Below are 23858 nucleotides of genomic sequence, written 5' to 3' on the forward strand. Positions count from 1 at the left end.
GAAGAGCAGGATTAACATCAATGAAAAAAACCCTTCTGTGGATTTAGGAAGCATCTACTTTATAGCACTTCAGCTGTATAACCTGCAGTACCAATGCTGTGCCACTGTAAAGATCCTGTGGACCTGGTCTGAATTTAATTATACATTCCCTGCAATCCCTCTAACTACTGAGTTTTCTGTGCACAGACAGTTTAGAATAGGCTTTGTGCTGGTGCATGTAAGAATAGAATATTTCCTCAGGAACTATGTAGCAGATTTGTCACTGTTGCCTTACCAAGCTATCTTTCAGACCAGAATAGCCGAGTTGGTTTTGAAACAGCTTCTTAGCAACAGATCTTCTCTTTTACAATCACAATGAGAAAAGCAATGTTATGAAGTACAGGACAAATAGAAAAATGTGAAGGCAGTAAAAGGAAGGGTTTCCATTCCCGGAGAACAGGTGCTAGACAGAGATTACACTGAAGGAGAGATGAGAAAGCAAAATAAATGTGCAACAGAAAACGGACATAGTTTAGTAATAGATTCGTTATTGTGAATGGACAGTAAAACGATTGAGTTGTACAAGAGTTAATCCACAATGGCAAAAACAGTATCACATGCTTAAAATTTGTAAACATGATCTGTATAGGCACTAAGCTAGGGAGAGAGGTAAATATACTGATAGGGAGGGATAGGGTCTAGCATGACCTAGAAAAATTGGTGGACTGGGTCAAAAGAAATCTGATGAGGTTCAAAAAGGACACGTGCAGTCCTGCACTTAGGGTGGAAGAATCCATGCACTGCTATAGGCTAAGCAGAAGTTATAGAGAAAAGGACCCAGGAATTACAGTAGAAGAGAAGCTGGATATGAGCAGCGGGTTACCTAAATGGCCTCCTGAGGTCTTTTCCAACCCTAATCTTCTGTCTTCTTCTATAATTCTGATAAAAACATCTGAGGAAAGAATTTTGTGTCTCTGTTACATTGGGATTGTTTCTCTAACAACTGGACAATGCTCAAGTGCTGAATCCATGTGTATTGCTTCTAGTATATTCTGCGGTGAATACAGATGCTTTTATGCAAATGCTACCCAAATAAAACTGTATGGGCTAAGCTGTGAGCTAGTGCATTCCTACTGCATACAGAGTGTTAAGAATAGACTACATATGGTCTTTAGAGCCAGGTTTTAAGAGGTCCTTGGCTGGCTAGAGAGGGGTGATGGAGTATTCTCCCTGTGCTTGTCTACGTGTACTAGAGCGTCTCACAATCGCACTCCCCCTGTGCTCTGAGTAATACAGCGACTGTTTTTTCCTATTACCCTGCATAGAGTTGGTCAGAAGATGGAATTTCTGTTCCATGGGAAACTGCACCTTTTCAGGCCAATCCAAAACAAAATAAAATTTAAAACGTGTTAAAATTTTACAATTTTTCACTGAAAGGAAGTTCTGAAATAAAGGTTTATTCAAAAACAGTTTCAATAATGCTGAAACAATTAAAGCATTATTTACAAATTAATATTTTCTTAGGGTACATCTACACTGCAACATCGTCTATACTGTAACACAATAAGTAGAGCCATTCCGAAATAACTTAGTCTACATCTACACAGCAGGCAGTTTTTTCGAAATAGTGTCAAAATACCATCAAGCTGAAGGAATTCTTACTCTGACTCCTGTAACCCTCATTGTACAAGGAGTAAGGGAAGTCAGAGGAAGAATTCTCTATTTCGAAATAAGTGCTCTGTAGATGCTCCCTATTTTTAAATCAGATATGCAATTGACATAGCTCAATTTGCATAGCTTATTTTGCGTTAAGCCCTGCAGTGTAGAGTTCAAACCCTAGAGTTCAAATTACTTAGTCAAAACTAAACATTTTAATCTAACTACTAATCTCATTGAATGCCTACCAGGCTCGATGCCCTAAGAGGAGCAATCCACTTGACTGCTCCACCATTATGAATGGAGACACTGTTCAACCCCACATCTCTAAGGGGCATTTCTTGCCTTTAGTGCAAAAGACCTTGCAGTCTAGTCTTTAAAGTCCAACTGGCCCATCCTCTCTAATTAGTCTTGAGAGAGCTGCACAAGAACAGAAACCTAAAACAGCAATATGTCCATAAGAAAAGTTAAGTGTTGTCTTTAATGTCATGTCTTGCAATTCTTTCACGTACAAGCCTAGTCATGTATTAGAAGGGCATGAGACTTTGTGCTGTTTGCCCAGACAAGATTCCCAGGGAGATGTTTGTGTAATTATTTCATTAAAATTGTTCACTGAAAGCCATTGCTTTCTGTTTGAAAATGGTCTGTGAACAAATTTCCCTCACATGTGTTTGCTAGTCATCATTTGCCAAGTAATTTCTTCATCTGTAGTTCACTTACCACAGGTTGCATCTCCTAAATCCAGGATTCTCTCGTCTGGCAACATCTGTGGTCCAGCATGACCATGGATGTTGCTGGATGAGAGAGCCCTGGGGCAGGAGGGCAGCATTTGGAAGCCTGGTGCAACCCTGTCAATCTACTAGCACTGAAGCCTCAGCAGCCTGGGAGGAGAACGATCAGGGCTGTCTGCCACCTGGCAGTGTGGCCCAGACCACAGCAGCCAAAGAGGGGAAGTCTGGCTGAGCTGCGTCACCCTGGGAGGTGACAGGGCTGCAGCAGCCTGTGCAGTGGCAGCAGCAGTAGTGGAAACATGATTAGAGCTGCCTGCCGCCCAACATCAGGGCCAAGGTTGTCACCACAGCAGCCCAAGAGGAGAAGCCGGACGGAGCAGCCCAGTAGAATCAGCGTGGCCAGAGTTACATGCCGCACCACAGCAGAGCTGAGGTTGCAGCAGCCCAGTCAGACAACCAGATGTTCAGCAGTGAGGCTGGAGCTGCCCGGCCGGCCAGCAGCGGAGCCGGGGCTGGAGCTGACCTGCAGACAGCCCAGCTGCACTGAAGGAGCCAGCAGTGGGGAGAGGCAGTGGGCTCAGGGGCTGGTATCAGAGGACCTCCCCTTGTCCAGCAAATTCTCTCATCCGGGACTGGTCAGGTCCTGAGGGTGCTGGACAAGAGATGCCCAACTTGCAGTATTGCAAGTGTTCAGTATTTGAAAATGGCTTGGACAAACAGGTAATATATCTAGTTTCCTTTTAAAAATCTGTTGGGCTTACTTCTCAGTAATAGTTTGCCAGTATGAATACTCATGATTATGGATTCAGAATATTTGCTTTTGAAAATTTTGTCATAAATCTCAGCAAACATCCCACTAAACTTGTTCCCTAGAATATTTGTGGAAAGCAAACATAAAAAGAGCATGACACAGTCAATGTGAATTTATTGGCTGATTCAAGAGTACACTGAAGCAATTCAAGGTCCCTTAAGCTAGCAGAGGAATAAGCAGAGCAAAGCTCAGCTCTGTTACATCCCCTCCCATTATCAACACCCCCAAGCCACACTTAACATTGGTTCTCCTCCATATTCCCCGGAGCTGCTGGTGTAAGAGCCTGAGATGCTGCCAGTGTTATCACTGCACCAGCTAGGAATCCTAGGTTGGTTTAAGGCCAGTGTACGAAAAAGCAAAGAACAGAGAACCAATTTGAACAATGGCAAACTCTTAAGGCTGTACTGGCCAAGGGCTGAAAGCTCAGTGCGTTCGTCCAGCATATTAAATATTTACAAAACTTATTAATGAGCTGTCAAAGGGGGTAAATGGTAAGTTGGCAAAGTTTACAGACAATGTAAATGTGTTTTGGTTAGCAAAGTTGCCAGGAAACTTGGCAATACAATGGCAGATGAAATGTTAGTAATTAAAAGGTGAAATAAGGAATACCTCAAGCTGCTCATTGATGAGTTCTAAGTTACAGTATAACCACTCAGGAAATGCAGCTACTGCAGACAATGAAATGAGAATATACTCACTGTACACCAGTAATTAAAATTAACACTAGTATTAGGATGTCAAGTATGGGTTAGGAAGTTTCATTGAAATGCAAAAAGTGTTTTCCTCTGATGCCTAATTAGCCTGTGGAACTCACTGCCAGAAGATATCTTTGAGACTATGATTTCAAAAAATGCTTTAGACTTTTATATGACTCACCAGATCAATCACAGCCAGAAAGAGTTTGTCTCATCTAATGTAAAGGAAGAATCTTTCCCAGAATCTTTCCCTTCTGAAGCAAATAGGGCTGGCCACAGTCAAAGGCAGAATGTTGGACCAGATGGAGCAGTGACCGGACCTGCAGTGGTTACCCCTATAGTGCATGCTACTGGAGTTTCTGGTGTGGAGTCAAATTAATGTTCCCGGACTTCTGTAGTCTCAACATTTGGTGGCCCATTCCCATTAAAATCAGTGGGACTACATTAAAACTCACTACAGAAGAAATGACCCAGAAAAATGGCCTTTCATTATCGGATCAGCAAACTGTGGCCTCTGCCCAATCCCACAAATTCTGATTGGGGAACCTTGAAAATCCATATTAATCCTCAAAATCTATGTTACACAAGTCACAAAAGTTTAGCTTCTTCCAATTCAGGGTCATCCCATGAAGGAGACAGCCCCTCCCTCCACTAGGGACAACCCCTCTGCGAGCAGAGGAGGTGTGCTCAGGGCCAGGGGAGCAGGAGCAGGGCTGGGAGGCTGAAGGGCTCAGGCTCCTCTGTATTCACTGGTGGTGGTGGGAAGCTAAGTGACCCTGCTCAGCCTACTCAGCTTCCCCAGTCCCTAGCTGCATTGCTCAGGGGAGCGGGCTCAGGGAAAGGGGTGGAAGGAACACTCTCTGCCCCTCCTCCTGTGCTCACCGGCAGAAGCGGGAAGCAGAGCAACTCAGCTGGGAACTGGGAGAGTGGAGCGGGCTGAGGCCAGGTTGTGAGTGTGGGCCCAGCCCCTGCAGCCAGCCCAGCTTCCCCACTTCCCACCTCTCTTCGGGGGAGGGGGCGGCTAAAATGGGAGCAGGGTGTGGAGGGATGGAGGCAAGGCAGGGGCAGAGCAGGTAGGTTCGTCTTGGCCCCGCATCCCCTTAGGGATGGCTCTGCAGGGTGCAGCCCATGGGGGGACTCAGCCAGGGGCTGGGGCTGGCCACTGGAGCTGGTGCCATCCCATGCGCAGCCGCAGAGCCTAGGGCACCACAGAACTTGGGGCAATTGGGTACCCGAATTTCATGGTGCCTGTGATTGGGCGTATCAACCCTGCACTGGGCCCAAAGGGGTTATCCTGGCTCCCCTGGCTGAGGAGCCCCCCTGCCCAGCCCTGCCGGGCATGCTCCAACTGGAGGCTGGCTATGAAGGCCCGTGGAGCTGCTCAGTCAGGGCTGACTGCAGAGGAAGGAGGTGCTGCAGGACCTTCCAGGAAGGAAGCAGGACGGAGCCACGGTGACCAGGCCAAGAGGGACTGTAGGGGAAGCCCCAGAATGGAGTGAAGGGATGAAGCAGACTGCCCTCTAGAGACTAGTAGGGAGTAGCCCAGAGTGGGTAATTGTTCCCCAGGAGCTTGGCATGTTGCCATGGAATTTCCCGCCAAACTAGCAGTGGACTGCCCCACTGCTGACAGGACCTGGGCTGGGATCTGGTGGAGAGGGAGGGCCTGGATCGCCCTACTCCCTCCTAACCCTGGGGAGCTTTGCCTGTTTTATCTGTCCCTGGCTACTTGGCCAAATACCCTGACCTCAGGGGAAATGTATTGACTCTTTGGCCATCACTGTCCCCACAAGGGGATGGGCAAGGCACCCCTCAACAGTGCCCTACATGGCTGTGAACTTTGTATATAGGTAGGGATGACTCTGTTCCAGTTCCTCAGCAGCCAAATTCCAATACTTGTCATTTTTCCAATAGCTTAAGCATTAAACTTTGTGGCCATTTTCTATCAACAATGCAGCATTAGCACTATTTTTATTTACCTGTGAGGGTAACATGATATTTGTGTGTATACACATACGCCTACAGCTTTTCGCTTTTTGATGGCACAAGATGGGTGGATTGTCACAGGCTGTATTCTTGTTTCTCTATGTCAGATTTGAAGTGAAGGGACGGTGACATACTTGTCATAGTCTTTCATACACTCCCTCCTTTTATCCTAAAGCCCAGAAGCTTCTCATTAGATTTTACTTTCCCATTGGCTTTGATTCCCCCCCACAGAAGCAGAATGCAATCCTGGATAGAACTGTTCAAGAAAAAAATAGAGACTATACCATGATTTACGTGTCCTGTTCTTTCAGCACTTTGCCATAGGGTTCCATCATGAACACTTTGCAGAGAATATAAACATTTTCAAATGGAATTTTCACATTGAAAAGTCCCTTTCCTTCATTTAACCCCAGGGCACTAATGGTGCCTTTTTATGTATTCCTCCTTGTCTTCTCTTGCATTCATTAAATCTCTAGATCAAGGGTTCTTGGTCTCAAGTTGTGCAACCTTTTCATGCTGTTTTCTTAATTTAAATGCTTGTCTTCACTCCAGAGTCTAATACCTCGTCTGTTCAGTGCAACTTTCCTTAATTCATGAGTTGATTTGACCATAATATATAGAAACAAGGATAATTTCCCCCCATGTCTCTAACTCTGGGGAAATATAAAACAATAGTCAGTAAGGTTGATTCAGTGTAATCATACATGCATTTCCATGAGCAGCAAACAATTATTTCAAATGTTCAGAGGATCAAACCAAAATATTTGGTCATTATTATGCTATGTTTTTAGTATTTAATTCATTGTTCTGTAGTCATTGAGTTGTGTAAGCTGTCGTATGTCAGAGTATGTGTACACTTGCCCCCTAGTTCGAACTAGGGAGGCAAATGAAGCATACCAAAGTTGCTAATGAAGTGCGGGATTTAAATATCTCGCGCTTCATTAGCATATTCGCAGCCGGACGCCATTTTAAAATTACACGAGGAGTAACAGTTAAATCGAGGGAAGGGTTTCCGATTGAACTACCGCGTCTACACGTGGCAAATTAAATTGGGCGACCGGCATTTTAAAATGGCGACCGGCCACGAATTTGCTAATGAAGCATGGGATACTTAAATCCCGCACTTCATTAGCAACTTCGGTATGCTTCGTTTGCCTCCCTAGTTTGAACTAGGGGGCAAGTGTAGACATACCCTTAGGGTCTAAATACTATCCTATCAATATAAAAGTCTGCTTCTTTCTGAAAAATTGTTTTGTAGTGTTAGTTGTAGCAATTAATGGAGTATTCACAGTACCTAGTATGGTAAATGCTCCCTAATCTTCAACTGGTATGGATGTGTGTTCAAAATGGATGAAAAAATGTATAATGTGAAATTGAAATATGCATTTGTGATATCTGTTCAATAAGGAACGTCACCAAATGCTAACAAAAAAATCAAATTCCTTGTACTCAGTAAAGTCTGTCAGTTGTGCCAAATTATTTCAACTTTACAGCCATCTGCTGGAGCCTAGGATAGAACACACCTCATTTTTGTGAAACTCTTTTTTCTGTCTCTAGAAGGAAGTGTTGTCTAGTGGCTAGAGCATTAGTCTGTGATTCAAGAAACCTGGGGATCTCTTCTCCAGTTTGTTCTGCTGAGTAAACTTGGGCAAGTCAATTCACCTCCCTGTGCCTCAATTTCCCCATCTGTAAAATGGAAGTAGTGATACTGACCATCTTGGTAAAACAACTAGCAATCTAATAATAAAATATTTAAGTATTGTCATTTTCACTTATGTCCAGAGAAGGATCTGAGATCAGTTCTCCAGATGACTCTTACAATATGTAAGTTTTAGTATAGTATTACTGGGAATCAATCAGGGCACATCTCCATACCAGCGTTATTTTTAAAATAACTAGCAGTATTTCAAAATAACTAAGGGTGCATCTACACTGCAGGGCTTAACTCGAAATAAGCTATGCAAATTGAGCTATGTCAGTTGCGTATCTTTATTTTGAAAGAGCTTATTTCAAAATAGGGAGCGTCTACACAGCACTTAATGAGAGGAAAATCAGGCCTATATGCCCACTAGATAACACCAGCATGGGCAGCAATAGTGTGTTTTCCTTACAGTATTTGTCAAGAACTGGTCTCTGGTCTTCGTTCATGACTGGAACTCCTTTAGAAAGGTTGCCAAGAAGGACACCAGTAATAATTAGAATTGAATTATTGCACTGCAAGGGTGGGGAGGCGGGCGTTTTGTGTGGATATCAGTTCTTTAGGAACAAAGCCAAGACCAACCCTTTAAAAAAGCTACTGAGCAGCCATTATCTGATAAAATAGGACTTTTGGGGTATGTCTAGACTACTTGGCTCCGTCGACAGAGCCATGTAGATGAGTTTACTAGACAAAGGAAAATGAAGCGGCGATTTAAATAGAGTATGTCTACACTACCACCCTAGTTCAAACTAGAGTGGTAATGTAGGCAACTGGAGTTGCAAATGAAGCCCAGGATTTGAATTTCCCGGGCTTCATTTGCATAAAGCCGGGCGCCGCCATATTTAAATGTCCGCTAGTGTGGACTCCGTGCCGTCCGAACTACCTAGTCTGTGCCGCATGTACCGGCGCGGCACGGAGTCCACACTAGCGGACATTTAAATATGGCGGCGCCTGGCTTTATGCAAATGAAGCCCGGGAAATTCAAATACCAGGCTTCATTTGCAGCTCCGGTTGCCTACATTACCACCCTAGTTCGAACTAGGGTGGTAGTGTAGACATACCCTTAATCACCGCTTCATTTATATCAAAATTGCTGCCGCGCTATGCCAATCAGCTGTTTGGCGGCACAGTGCATTAGTATGGATGCCCAACGGTCAACAACGGAAGCCTTTGTTGACCGCTCCATTATGCCTTGTGGAATGAGGTTTACCGGAGCGGTCGACAAAGGCTTCCATTGTCGACCACGGAGCATCTAGATTACCGCGCTGTGCTGCCAAACAGCTGATCGGCACAGCTCACCGGCCATTTTGATGTAAATGAAGTGGCGATTATTTAAATCACCACTTCATTTTCCTATGTCTAGTAAACTCATCTATATGGCTCCGTTGATGGAGCCATGTAGTCTAGACATACCCTTGGTTACTTGGGGCCTCTGGCAGTCTTTGACAGCAACTAGGGGATGAAATGCTGTGCCCCCTTGACAGTCTTCTCAGCAATATTCTGATTGATTGGGGGTTTGTCTGGGGTTTTTTTAGGCAGTAGACTTCAGTTTGGACATAAAAATGGTTCCATTGCCAGGACTGAGGTTGCAGAAATCTTTAAATGTATGTGAACAGGTTTATAGATCCTTGTATGGATCGGAGCAAGGAAAGTCATTTTATTAAATGTGTCCAGCCTACAACTGCCAATTTTGGTTGGATGTATTGCCAGAGGTTTCATCACATGACATAATCTTTAATTAAAGATGCATCTTTACTTCCTGAAAACTCGAGGACACTTGTGGAGACTCAGTAACCTCCATCCAGCCCCTAGCATACTGTACTTCCCTGGAAGGCCTGCAAGCCAATGGCGGATCCCTTGGCCCAAAGTGCGGCTCCTGGTTATTGCGATCTCCAGTAATTTAGCGGTGCTGTCACTAAGGCAGGCTCTAGGTTCTCCCTGCTGCCCCAACCCCCCCCTCCCCCCAGGTAGGGGAGGAGCAGATATCTCTGCATACCACCCCTGCCTGCAAGCCCTGCCTCCTGTAGCTCCCATTGGCCAAGAACGGGAAACTGTGGCCAATGGGAGTTACAGGGGGCAGTGCACAGAGCCATGTACCTTCTCAGGAGCCATAGGGGCATGTTGGCCCCTTCTGGGAGCTGGGGCCACCCAAAGTAAGTGATGCGCACTTCTGCACCCTATGCCCCCTCCTGGAGTCAGCACCCTTACCCCTCCTGCACCCCAAGCTCCTTCCCTGACCCTGAACCCCTTCCCAGAGCCAGGATCCCATGCCCCCTCCTGTATCCCTTCCTACGTCTTATACCTCCTGTACCAGCCATAACCCCCCAATCAGCTCCCTTTACCCCCTCCTGCACCCAAGACTCTGACCCAGCCCAGAGTCCCCTTCTACACCCAATTCCCTCCCAGAGCTTTCATCTGAACCCCCTCCTACACCGCAACCCCTTGGTCCCCTTCCACACTGCAAAACTCTTGGCCCTGGCCCCCAACCACCGGTTGACCCCCAACCACCTGCCCCAGCCTGGTGAAAGTGAATGAAGGTGGGAAAGAGTAGGTCAGAGAGAGAGAGGGGGGAGATGGAGTGAGGAGGGTGGGGCATCAGGGAAAGGGTGGGGCCTCAAGAATGTAGTTTTCACATTGAAGATTTTAGCACAATGGACCCTGATCACAGACTGGGTTTTCCAGCCACTACCTCAGTATAAACAACAATAAATACAGGTGATCAAAAAAGAATTCATTACCTCTTAGAAGAGTCATCTCTTTCAAATTGCTCAGAGGTTTGAACAAGTTCCAGGGAGATGGATTAGTAGACATGGTTGGCAAGTTATATGGGCTCGTGGTGCCCATGCTCCAGCAGTATTCAGAGTCGGGGGCCCTGCTCCAGCAATATTTGGAGCTGGGTCTCTCCCCCGGCTCTGCCTGGAGCAGTCTCCAGACCCCACCTGCCAGCCCCCCTGCATGTTTCCCCACCCCAGCCCCACAGCGTCCCCTCCCCCAGCCCCGAAACATCCCTGCCATGCACAGCTTTCACTGCAGCTCCCCCTCACTGGCCTCACTGCCAGCTGCTGCTGCTGCCATGTGCAGCATTCCCAGGTGAGCAGGGAGACACCTGAACATGACGTGATGTCACGGCCTGGGACTTTAAAACTGCTCAGCACCCCGTTGTGCTGCTTAACGTAGCTCCAGGTTTGGAGCGCAGACTCCAGCCCTGCAAAATGGAAGGCAGAAGGTAGGGGAGGGGGAAAACTAGGGGGAAGGGGTGGGAGAGGAAGGGGCTTGTGCGGAGGGGGAGGAGGAAATATGGGGAAACGGGTAGAGGAAGGGGCTTGTGCGGAGGGGGAGGGGGAAGAAAGGGGAAGGCACAAAGGGACAGCATGGAAGAGAGACAAATGCCAAGGGGAAAAGGGCAGGAGAGGAAGTGTCAGTGGGAGGGGGGACAGGGTGATGCTGGGAGAGGAGAGGAGAGGGGAAGGGCATTGGGGGCTAGAGGGGGGAGGAGGAAGTTCTGGGAGAAGGATGGAAAAAAGGGGTGGGCATGAGAAAGGTGGGGATGGAGCAAGTCGTGTGTGAGGGCACAGAGGGGCAGGAGGGGAATGGGGACAGAGAATGGTGAGGGGGTGGGCATCAGGGAAAAAGAGGGAAAAGGGGGCAGGGGCAGCATGGGAAGGGGGAGGCACCAGGAGGGTGCAGGTGTAAGGGAAGGTGCAGGTGCCAGGGGATTCTGGGGGTGAAGCAGAAGGGCAGACTCCTGCAGGGAAGGGACCAGCACCGGAGGAGACAGGCAGGGCATGTGTGTAGAGGGAGGTGTTAGGAGAGGGGACGAGGAGGGGTAGCTCATGATCAGAATGGGGCTACTGGAGGAGTGAGCACAGGGAGGAGAGAAGGGCTGGTGGAGGGGGGCAGGTCTCAGGAGGGCTGAGGGCAATGAGAAGGGCAGGAGTCAGGACAGCAGAGGAGGGTGAGGAGTTGGGGGGCAGTAGGCAGCAGGGGAGTTGATGGAGCAAATGGAGGAGACATGGCAGCAGAGAGAAAAAGTAAAGGTTTATAAAATATTTATTAATAACTTGGGTGCCACAGTGGCACATCCAAACAAGCCACATGAACTCAGAACAGGTGCACAACACAAAATTCATTCTGCTCATGGGAGGAAACTCTTATGCTATGTCTACACTGGCTGCTTCTTGCACAAGAACATCTTGTGCAAGGTTTCTTGTGCAAGAAGTCTTGTGCAAGAACACGTCCACAGTGCCATGTGCGAGCTGTGCTTTTGCACAAGAGCATCCATGGCAGTGTGGACGCTCTCTTGTGCAAGAAAGCTCTGATGGCCATTTTAGCCATAGGGGTTTCTTGCGCAAGAAATCCCTGCTGAGCATCCACACTGCCCTCTTGCGCAAGAGAACTTACACCTGTTAGAAAAGAGCATAGCTCTTGTGCAAGACACCCTCTCTTACCATGCCGTACTGTAAATTTCCTTGCGCAAGAGCAGGCGGGCAGTCTGACTGCTCTGTGGGTTCTTGTGCAAGAATGGCTGTACTTGCGCAAGAAACCACAAGTGTAGACATAGCCTTAGAGGGAACACTTCCCCCAGCCTCTCTGCCCCTGAGTTAATGTCGCACACATTGGGTTAATGCAATTGGAGGATAGTTGCATGAGGGGGGTTTGTTGGGAACCATACTAATCCCTGTTGGTAGGAAGATGGTGGGAAAAGTCCTTTGAGAGGGGTGACATGACACCTTTTACTTCTGGTCATGTGTCCATCTTGCCCCGAGCGTTTTACCTCCAGAGGACTGGTTAATGGGGGACAAGGGTGTGGCTAATAGGGGTCAGGGAGAGGTTAACAGAGTTCAGGGGGTGTGGCTAATGGGGCACCACCAAAAATTATACAAACCTGCCACCCCTATTAGTAGACAGAGAACAGTTTAGGTGGATACTATGTTTATTACATGGCTCTGGAATGTATCACTGTAACTTCCACATATGAGGGTATGTCTACACTACCCCGCTAGTTCGAACTAGCGGGGGTAATGTAGTCATCCGCAATTGCAAATGAAGCCCGGAATTTGAATTTCCCGGGCTTCATTTCCATGAAGCCGGCCAGCGCCATTTTTAAATGCCGGCTAGTTCGAACCCCGTGCCGCGCGGCTACACGCGGCACGGAGTAGCTAGTTCAGATTAGGCTTCCTAATCTGAACTAGCTGTACTCATTCTACGAACTAGCCGGCATTTAAAAATGGCGCCGGCCGGCTTCATGCAAATGAAGCCCGGGAAATTCAAATCCCGGGCTTCATTTGCAATTGTGGATGACTACATTACCCCCGCTAGTTCGAACTAGCGGGGTAGTGTAGACATACCCTGAGAGATTTATTTTTATTATGGTATTGGCCAGATCCCATTTTGTTAGGCACTGTGCAAATAGACAGTGCGGAATTTCCATTCACACTGAATAATACCTGATGAAGTTTACACACACAAAGTCTACACTCACACAACTAGCCTACTTCAAAAGAAAGTCTGCCACAACAGATCACAGTCTAACTATAAATGGAGAAACCTGAATCTATCTATCTGTCTGTCTGTCTATATATAGGGTATGTCTACACTAGCCACCCTAGTTCAAACTAGGTTGGCTAATGTAGTCATTCAAACTTGCAAATGAAGCCCGGGATTTAAATATCCCGGGTTTTATTTGCATGTTCCTGGGCGCCGCCATTTTTAAATGCCCCGTAGTTCGAACTACCTGCCCGTGGCTACATGCGACACGGGCTAGGTAGTTCGAATTAAAGCTCCTAATTCAAACTACCATTATTCCTCATTGCAAGAAGAGTAACGGTAGTTTGAATTAGGAGCTTTAATTCAAACTACCTAGCCCATGTCGCGTGTAGCAGGTAATTTGAACTACGTGGCATTTAAAAATGGCGGCGCCCAGGAACATACATATAAAGCCCAGGATATTTAAATCCTGGGCTTCATTTGCAAGTTCAAATGACTGCATTAGCCACCCTAGTTTGAACTAGGGTGGTTAGTGTAGACATACCCTATTTTAGAGTGCATCTGTCTGCCTGTCTGTCTGCAAGTCTGTCTGTTCAAGAACTCCTCCTAAACAGAAAGAGCTAGGACCACCATATTTGGTAGGCAGGGTCCTTGTCTCCCAACATAAAGCAAGGTCAGGGTTTGGTTGTGTCAGGAGGCCGGGGTGCTGTTTGGAGGGATGTGATACTGAGAGTAGCCGCTGGGGCCAGTGAGCCTGCAGAGGAGAGCTATCCCACTGAGTGTCCACTGGAGGCTGCTAAGGGCATGTCTGCACTAGAAAGTATTTTGAAATAATGGGCTTGTTAGTGTGGACGCTCCACTTGTTATTTTGAAAGAAGGGCAAGGAGGACCCACTTACCTGGTCTGCTGGCCAGTTATTTCAAAATAACTCCCTAGTGTAGATCAGAACAATGGCTCTTCTGTCCTGCCTACCAGCAGACCAGGTAAGTGGGTCCTCCTTGCCCAGCAGACAGCCCCTGCCAGCTCATCCTGCCCCCAAAAGGGACTGGAGGAGGGAGAGAGAGCCCCTGCCAGCCCCTCCTGACCCAGGAGGGGAGAGGGAAAGCGAGAGCTCTCTTGCCCCAGGAGGGCCAGGAAGGAGGGAGAGAGTCCCCCACCCTGGGAGGGGCTAGCAAGGAGGGAAAGAGTCCCTCCTGCCCCAAGCCAGGCCAGCAGGGAGGGAGAGGGCCCCTATTAGCCCAGGCTGAGCCAGAGAAAGAGGGAGAGATTCCCCCTCCATCCCAGGCTCGCAGCCTTTATTTCCCAGGAAGCTGCAGAAGCTACTAGCAGTAAAAGAGCAAGGATTCTATAGATTCCCACGGCTCTGCAAAAAACAAAGAAAAACATTTTGAAAAATCTGAAAAGAAAGGTTTCTAAAATCTTTTGAAAAAAGTTTCTGTAGGAATTGTAATGGGAAAAAGATAATTTACCCACCAGATTAATAATGGGAAAACTGAAGCTTCTTGAGTCACGGAGGCCCAGAGAATTATACAGTACCAGGTTTTACAGTAATAGACAAAAAAACAGCTTGGCTGTGTCTAGACTGGCAAGTTTTTCCGTAAAATCAGATGATTTTACGGAAAAACTTGCCAGCTGTCTACACTGGCCGCTTGAATTTCCGGAAAAGCACTGACAATCTCATGTAAGATCGTCAGTGCTTTCCTGGAAATACTATGCTGCTCCCGTCTGGGCAAAAGTCTTTTTCCGAAAGACTTTTGCGCAAAAGGGCCAGTGTAAACAACACAGTAGTGTTTTCCGCAAAAAAGCCCCGATTGCGAAAATGGTGATTGGGGCTTTTTTGCGGAAAAGTGCGTCTAGATTGGCCACGGACGCTTTTCCGCAAAAAGTGCTTTTGCGGAAAAGCATCCTGGCAATCTAGACGTGCTTTTCTGAAAATGCTTTTAACGGAAAACTTTTCCATTAAAAGCATTTTCAGAAAATAATGCCAGTGTAGACGTAGCAGCTATGGGAAGGAGTTTGTAACCAGCCTTCCTAATTATTGCAGTAATTTTAAAATTGATAATCACAAGGTTAAGGCTCATGTGTTTTGTGACAGCTTGTACATCTGGAAGGGTTTTCATTTTGTAATTAGCACTCCACAAATATTTCTCTCCCACTTCTTCCTGTTCTCACCATTCTCGTTTGCTATTGCAATTTTCTCCCGGCTTCTTCTCTCATCTCCTTCTGATCTGAAACTGCAGATGTGGGTTCTGAATGCTGAAGTTTTTTCCCATTCAATCCAAGAGCAAGCACAGCTGCAATTTTCAATACCCACAGTGGCTTTTAACATCAACTTTTTATTAGAAAAGCCCTATTGGGAGCAATAAAAACTCCCATTTGATAGTTTAATAAAAAGAGAGAGTTAAAAGCCAGCATGGTTGTAGATGAGCAATACTGAGACTGCAGGTGCCAAATATTTGTTTTTTAAATAGCTGGGCTGTCTTCTTCCAGCAAATACTGTATTTTTTGAGTGATATCAGGGCCAAGAAGAAGGAGCTCCAGCTGATGGTGCAGACATGAGCCATGGTTCTACTAGCTGAATGTGTCCTGGTTTGTAAAAACATTCCAATATATTTGTGCATTGACTGCACTGAGGGGAATACACATGTACTGTTTAAAGTTTTCCATAGATTTTGTATTCCATCAATATATTTCTGCGGCTCCCACTGTTGTAGCATGTGAACATCTCTAACCATTGGCAATTATTTTGAAGAGGGCTCAGAATCCACAACTGGAACCACATTTCCAAAATTGCTTGGCTCAATGGGTGCATGTCGAGTAGTGAGACCGCAAAAGCTTGACACTGAGCTCTTGTGAAATTCTGGCTCTCCAAATGGACTTACCCATCATTTCACAGTAAGAGGCACCAGGTAAAAATTCAGTGATGGTGCCACTATCAAGCCTGACTTCCTAGACAGCCATAGAAAATCGACTTTTCCATCTCTATTCTGTTAGAAGGCGCTAACATCCAGTATTCTGCATGTGCATATTCCCAGTTCATCTTGCTTTGTGGACTGATAATCTATCTGCATTTCACTATTTTAAGTGCCACAGTGGGCCCAATCAGATGTCAAATCTTCAGCTGAATTCCCATTGCAAACAGGAGCAGCATTAGGCTCAGTGTCTCCAGCTGCAAAATGGAGCCAAGATTAAGAGAATTTTAGGGAGCAGGGATATCCCTAGGGCTATGTCTACACTACAAGGTTTTTGTGCAAAAACAGCTGGTTGAGCTCTTGTGCAAAGAACACCTCAAATGAGTTCTTACACAATTAACACCTCAAATGAACTCTTGCACAATTAAATGGGCAGTTAAATGGCAAAATAGAGGGCTTTTTCCGCCATAGGTAAGCCTCCTTTTCTGAGGCATAACTGCTTTTAGCGCTACAGCTATTGCTCAAGAAGTCAAGTGTGGATGCTCCAATCAGAAAAAGCAAAGGTGCCCTGATGGCCATTCTGTGAATGGCCATCAGAGCTTTCTTGTGCAAGAGCATCCATGCAGTGTGGACGCTCTTTTGCACCAAAGCACACGGCTTTTGCGATGTGCTTTGAGGTGTGGACGAGCTCTTGCGCAAGAAGTTTTTGCACAAAACCTCTTGTGCAAAAGTCTTCTTGCAGAAGAAGCATGTAATGTAGACATAGCCTTGGTGTATCAACATGTAGGACAGCCCTAGCCTAAAACAAGAGATTATGCTTAGTTCATTTTATCACCATTATCCAGCAAAACAGGCTCTCCCTGCATCCCAATGACAAGGTTTTTAATTTGTCAGGAGCTGTCTGCTGGACATCAGGGCTTTCTGCAACATCTTAAACCACCCTCCCTAACCCTAACCCTAACCCCTCTCCCCGCCCCAGTAGATCCTTAGAGTTCCATGAATCCTTCACTCCTCTGGCCCTGAAGAGCATTTGCAAGGACTATTGGTAAATTCCAGCACTGCCAGAGTATCCCTAGGATTTTTAGGCCACTGAATTCTGTACTGTACACATAAGTTGACAAAGTTTAAAGTTAATACCCTGCTCCGGGTGCTTACTAGGCCAGGGTGGAGCTGAGTATGTGCAGAGGACAAGAGGGAATACACATTTAATATTTATATTTCAGTCATGTCAGGAGCCTCAGGGTATGTCTACACTACCACCCTAGTTTGAACTAGGGTGGTAATGTAGGCAACCGGAGTTGCAAATGAAGCCTGGGATTTGAATTTCCCGGGCTTCATTTGCATAAAGCCGGGCGCCGCCATTTTTAAATGTTCGCTAGTGCTAGTGGGGGGAGGTTAACAATTCTATCAGTGTGCTGCTTGTGCTTATTTGTGCTCTCATATGGAGCTGAATTCTCTCCCTGCTGTCAATTTCCCCTCCCACTGGAGCTCTCCTGCAGGAGCTGCAAGTTCTTGCAGCTTTAAGAGCTGGCAGGAGACAGGAACTATAGTGGAGAAATTGAAGTGAGAGGTTAAGCAATTTAATCAAAGACAGGATATCTCAGTATCAGAGCTGGCAAAAGAAGTCCTAGTCCTGTCCCAGACCACACCAATCTCTTTCTGTGAAGAAATCCATTCCCTCTTAACTGTTCTTTGTGTAGAAGGATTCCTCTGACTTCATGGAATAATAGAATACTAGAACTGGAAGTGACATTGAGATATCATCAAGTTCATTCCCCTGCCCTCATGGCAGGATCAAGAACAGTTTATATCATCCCTAATAGATGTCTGTCTAACCTGCTCTTAAATATCTCCAGTGATGGAGATTCCATAACCTCCCAAGGAAATTTATTCCACTGTTTAACCACCCTGTCAGTTAGGAAGTTTTCCCTAATGTCCAACCTAAACCTCCCTTGCTGCAGTTTAAGCCCGTTGCTTCTTGTCCTATCCTCAAAAGCTAAGGAGAACAATTTTCCCCCCTCCTCCCTGTGACACCCTTTTAGATACCTGAAAACCACTATCATGTCCCCTCTCGGTCTTCTCTTTTCCAAACTAAAGAAACACAATTCTTTCAGTCTTCCTTCATAGGTCATGTTTTCTAGACTTTTAACCATTTTTGTTACTCTTCTCTGCAGGGGCAGATGAGAGTGCCGTGGGGCCCCGGGCAGTGCCTCGGGGCCCTGGGCAACACAATTTTGCCCCGGGCAACACTATTTTGCTCCCCCCCCCTTTGACACGGCACATGTGCCGTGGCACCACGGTGCATGCGCGGGGCTTCTGCAAGCGCGGGGCCCGGGACAGCCGCTCCGCTCGCCCTGCCCCAAATCCCCCGCTGCTTCTCTGGACCTTCTCAAATTTCTCCACATCTTTCTTGAAATGTGGTGTCCAGAACTGGACACAATATTCCAATTGAGGCCTAATCAGAGCAGAGTAAAGTGGAAGAATCACTTCTTGTGTCTTCCTCACAACACTCCTGTTAATGCATCCCATAATCATGTTTGCTTTTTTTGCAACATGTTGACTCATAGGCTTCGACTACACTGCAGGCTTGTTGTGCAAGAAGCTTTCTGCGGAAGAGTGTGTCCACACTACAAAAGCACATTGCAAAAGCGATGCACTTTTGCGCAAGAGAGCATCCAGACTGCATGAATGCTCTCTTTCTCTCTTGAAAGAAAGCTCTGATTGCTATTCACAGAATGGCCACGAGAGCACCTGTGCTTTTTTCAATTGGCTCTTTTTGTGCAAAAAACCTGTCCACACACAACTTTTTGTGCAAGAACTCTTGTGCAAAAAGGAGTTATTTTTCACAGAAAGAGAAATACCTGCACCGTAAAAAACCCTCTGTTCTTTTGATTTACTGTAAATTTATTTGCACAAAAATGGGCTTAGGGCATGGACACTCCGTGGATTTTTGCGCAAAAAGAGGCGTTTTTGCACAAAAACTCTGTAGTGTAGACATAGCCATATTTAGCTTGTGGTCTACTATGACCTCTAGATCCCTTCCTTCAGTACTCCTTCTGGACAGTTGCTTCCCATTCTGTATATGGGTGTGTCTAGACTACAGGGTTCTGTCAACAAAAGTGGAATTTTGTCAACAAAACTATACTGCCGCTGAGTTCTGTTGACATAACGAGGAATAACACATTTTGTCGACAGAGTTCTGTCAATAGAAGGTGTTATTTCATCTAATCTGTCCTTTGGATGTACACTATTATGTCGACAAAGCGGCTTGCTTTGTCAACAGAACTGAATATAGTCTAGACGCTCTTTGTTGACAGAAGCTTTGTCGACAGTATCTGTCGACAAAACTTCTGTCGACAAAAGCCTGTAGTCTAGATATACCCTATGAGTCTATGAGTCTATTTGCGGAAGAACACTGACAATCTTACATTAAATCATCAGTGTTCTTGCGCAAATTTAAAGCGGCCAGTGTAGACAGCTGGCAAGTTTTTCCCAAAAGCAGCCGCTTTTGCGGAAAAACTTGCCAGTCTAGACACAGCCTAAGAGTTTATTTCTGCACTAAATATAAATGTGAAAATATTGGCTCAAGTTTCATAATCTGAGAGAAATTCAGTCAGGGAGGAAGAAATTAAATAATAAAGCTTGTTGGTTCTATTCCACTCTAGAAAGACTGGCATCCCCAACCATGATTTCATGCAACACTAGGATACCTCTGCTTGCTAAACTTTTACCACTCTTGCTGTACATATTGGTCAGTGTGCCATTGGTCATTTATTTACAATACTGTTGCTATTTAATGCTTCAGTATTTCAGAGGATGGGGAGGACAAATAAAGTTGATGGATTACATCTGCTACGATCTATGTTTTAAAGGCCAAAGGACATTCACCATTTCCTATTCAAGTCTATACCAAAATACCCAGAATTAACCTCCTTTATCATGAATGAAAGGTATATTAATTACAATTGCTCCAGGAGCCAGTGGTCTTGATATTATACTGGTAAGCTGCTGTAGTGGTTACATAACTTGAAACTCTCAGCTGAACAAACCATTATGGAGCATGTGTACACATTAGCAGTGGAAGGCTGGCCATGAAACTGGAGCCCAGATTGGCCACAGCAGGTGAAACAGAATACGCTGATCTCTCATCTTACCCTCTCCCTGAGCTCTGGTTGACTAGAAAGCTAGGAGAAAGTCTCATCAGCCCTGCTTGCTGTTGCTAGCTCTCTTCTGATGGGATGGCCATTTGAAAAAGAAATACATGAGCTGCTAAAGAGGCAGGTAATGGGAGTCTGAAGTGAAGGAGGAGCCCATATGCATGGCTAAATAAGAACTTGCACTTCATGTACGAGGCAGCAAGAATCCAGAGGGAAGGAGACCCCAGACCAGTGGTTGAGGGGGTGATGTTGGGGACTACAAGCACTGTTTGGCTGCTCCTTTGGCTATGTCTACACTACAATTGAGGGGTGTGATTCCCAGCTGGGATAGACATACCTGGGCTAGCTCTCACCTGAGCTAGCACACTAAAGACAGTAGCATAGCCATGGCCGCATGGACAACAGTGGCACAGCACATGCTACTAGCCCTGACTATGTACCCAGAGGATTCAGCTCGGTTTGTTCTCAATGCTCTTAGCAAAGTGCTGCTGATGCTGCCCATAGTACTGCAGTTACTATTTTAAGTGTTAGCACAAATATGAGCTGAAAATCACACCTCTAAAGTTCATTGTGAGAAGAAGATGCAGTCCCACCTTAAGGCCGGGGTAACAGTTTGGCACTAACTAGCAGCAAGCAGACTCCTGCTACATTATTTAAAAATAAATAAAGATCCTGCCCCCTACTCTAATTCACAACAGTTCAGCTGTTTCTAGACTGGCCACTTTTTCCGGAAAAGCAGCCGCTTTTCCGGAAAAACTTGCCAGCTGTCTACACTGGCTGCTTGAATTTCCGCAAAAGCACTGACGATCTCATGTAAGATTGTCAGTGCTTTTCCGGAAATACTATGCTGCTCCCATTCGGGCAAAAGTCTTTTTCCAAAAAACTTTTGCGCAAAAGGGCCAGTGTAGACAGCAGAGATTTGTTTTCCGCAAAAAAGCCCCGATCGCAAAAATGGCGATCGGGGCTTTTTTGAGGAAAAGCGCATCTAGATTGGCCACTGACGCTTTTCCACAAAAAGTGCTTTTGTGGAAAAGCGTCCTGCCAATCTAGACGCGCTTTTCCGAAAATGCTTTTATCAGAAAACTTTTCCTTTAAAAGCATTTCCGGAAAATCATGCCAGTCTAGACATAGCCTTCATGTGCCAAAATCACTATGATTTATCTTTCCGGTAATTTTATGATTCCTAATATTACTCTATATGCTACCTTTAGAAGGGTAACAAAAGACTAAGATATCTAGTACAAGTCTGGGTGAGAGAGTAGGTTTATTCAAAATGAGCATATACCTCCAAACTAGTTATGTAACAAAGGGCATCCCAGTTTCATTTCAGGAGGCAGTGAAAATGATGTTGCTTGACTAAAATATTGGTAGTTTTCCTCTGCAGTACAGGGAGTATAGAATCAACTCCCAGACTACTGCCTCATAAAGAAGGTTTCAGGTTGCCATGTTTTATTTTTATTTAAATTGTTTCTATGTATTATATGTAGTCATTTCAATATTCAGACTTTTTCCACACTGTCATCTATAAATTAGATATTTTTAGTCCCAGGTCAAGTGTTCAGAAGCAGAAAGGTTGGCATATGCTGTACAAGGGAATTGTACAAGCTTATTTAGTGTCCTTTCAAAAAGTGCTTAATACCATAACAGTTTGCAAAAGTTACATCAGAAATTATTCACAGCTACCCAGTGTGCAGTTTAAAGACCTACTGCTCTGTCAAACAACTGTCACTGCCGGCTGCCACCAGAAGCATATCAGAAATCATCAGAGGAAAAGGAAATCTACACAAAGACCAACCCAAAAAACCACATCTTGCATCATTCTCGGAAGATCACTAAACTCGGAGGGCATGTCCACACTAGGAAATTATTTCAAAATAATAACTCCAGAAATAACAAAATCGAAATAGTGCATCCACACTACAAGGCAGCATTGAAATAGTGCAGAATTATGTAAAACCAGCTAATTGGAGCCTGCATCAGATTTAAAACTCCTAGATGCACTCAGGGGAGGGCCTCAGGAGAGTGGGCGCTTCCTGTGGCTGCTTGCTGAGGTTAGCTGAGACATATGCTTGATGGCACTTTTTCCCCCAACAGGGGAGGTAGACATGCCCATGTGTAGCCTGGGCAGCACAGCCTACCCCTTGCTCCCCTTGTTGATGAAGCCCTACACTGGCAGCCTGGACCCCACCACGGAGCACTTCAATGCCAGTCTCAGATGGTGCTGCATGGTGGTGGAGGGTGCCTTTAGCTGCCCAAAGGGGAGGTTCCAGTGTCTTCTCACCTGCCTGGACCTCACCGGGCGCAACATCCCCTACATGATGGTGGCCTGCTGTGTGTTCCACAACTTATGTGAGGGAAAGTGAAGACTTTCCTACCAGGGTGGGGGGCAAAGACTGATCGTCTGCCCAGGTCTTACAAGTAGCTGGACACCAGTGCCATCTGGAGAGCTCATCAGCAAGCTGAGTTCATCCAGGAGGCCTTGAGGGAGAGTTTCAGCCAAGGCCACCTGTGAAACTGTTTCCCAGGCCTCTCCATAAGGGGTCTATCCATTGCCCCTGTATGCCTGTCCTCCCCCACCCCTCCATTCCCCTGCCCACTCTTCCCACCTTCCCCTCTCCCTTTCAGACCAAATAAAAAAACCTTTTGGGCAGGGAATCGGTCTCCTCTCATCAACACACTTGACCAGGAGCAGATGCTGCCTGAGAGTGTGGGCATGAGCCTATGCCATGTGCGGCACTGCTGTGTGTTTCCATGACCCCAGCCTCCTTAGTGGTGGCTTGTCATAGGAGAGTGTCCCACCACGGAGGCCGGAGTAAGGCAGACTGTTGAGGAACCTCGTGAGAAGGAGCAAGAGGTTCCTGTGTAAGAATGACGTGGGTCTGAGTGCTCCACACTGGTGCTCCATGTGCAGACATGTGCAACTCCCAGGCCAAGAAAGCTGAGCGAGGAGCACACAGCCCCTCACAACTTGCTCCCTGGCCTTACTGTAGACCTGCTGCAATTCCTTTATTTTCATGCAGACCTCATCGAAGGTCTGCATATGTCTCTTCTTGGCCAGACTGGACATCTGTATTCCTCATCTTGGTGCAGAGATCCTAGATGTTGATCTCCTTCTCCCAGACCAGGATCTCCTTGCCAGTCCAGGCTGGTGCCTTCTCTTGTCCCTGACCATGGGACCATGGGACAGTCTAGGCTGGTGCCTTCTCTTGTCCCTGACCATGGGCTTCAGAGGGTGCTGAGGGAGTGCTGGCAGCCGTGCGGGTGCAGAGGGAGCGCTGGGATTGGCTATGGCTCATGAGTGTTGTGTGGCATGGGGCTGGCAAAACTCTTCTTGTGCCACAAGCACTTTCCCTTCTGCCTCAGCTTTAAGCGCTGCAGGAGAAGGGGAGCATTGGAGTTGTCAGGGGTGTGGTCTGAATGGCCACAAGTGCAGCTGTGAGAGGCCTCTGGAGGCCAATTAATTAAAAATAGCAGCAGCTAAGAATTTACACCACCGCTATTTCAAAATAACAATTTCAAACTCAGCGTTATTCCTCATGGAAAGCAGGCGTTAGTGTTGCAAAATAACAGGCTTCTTATTTCAAAAGGTAAACTCCTGCTTTTCATGAGGAATAACGCTGATTTTGAAATCGTTATTTTCAGGCTTGGTAGTGTGGGTGCTCTCCTGGTTATTTCAAAATAAGGGGGGGTTATGCCAAAATAACTCCCTCGTGTAGACCAGGGCTGAGAGGCGAAGTAAATACCAGTG

This window comes from Pelodiscus sinensis, chromosome 10 (genome assembly GCF_052426305.1).
Source record: "Pelodiscus sinensis isolate ZL-2025 chromosome 10, ASM5242630v1, whole genome shotgun sequence".
NCBI lineage: Eukaryota > Metazoa > Chordata > Testudines > Trionychidae > Pelodiscus > Pelodiscus sinensis.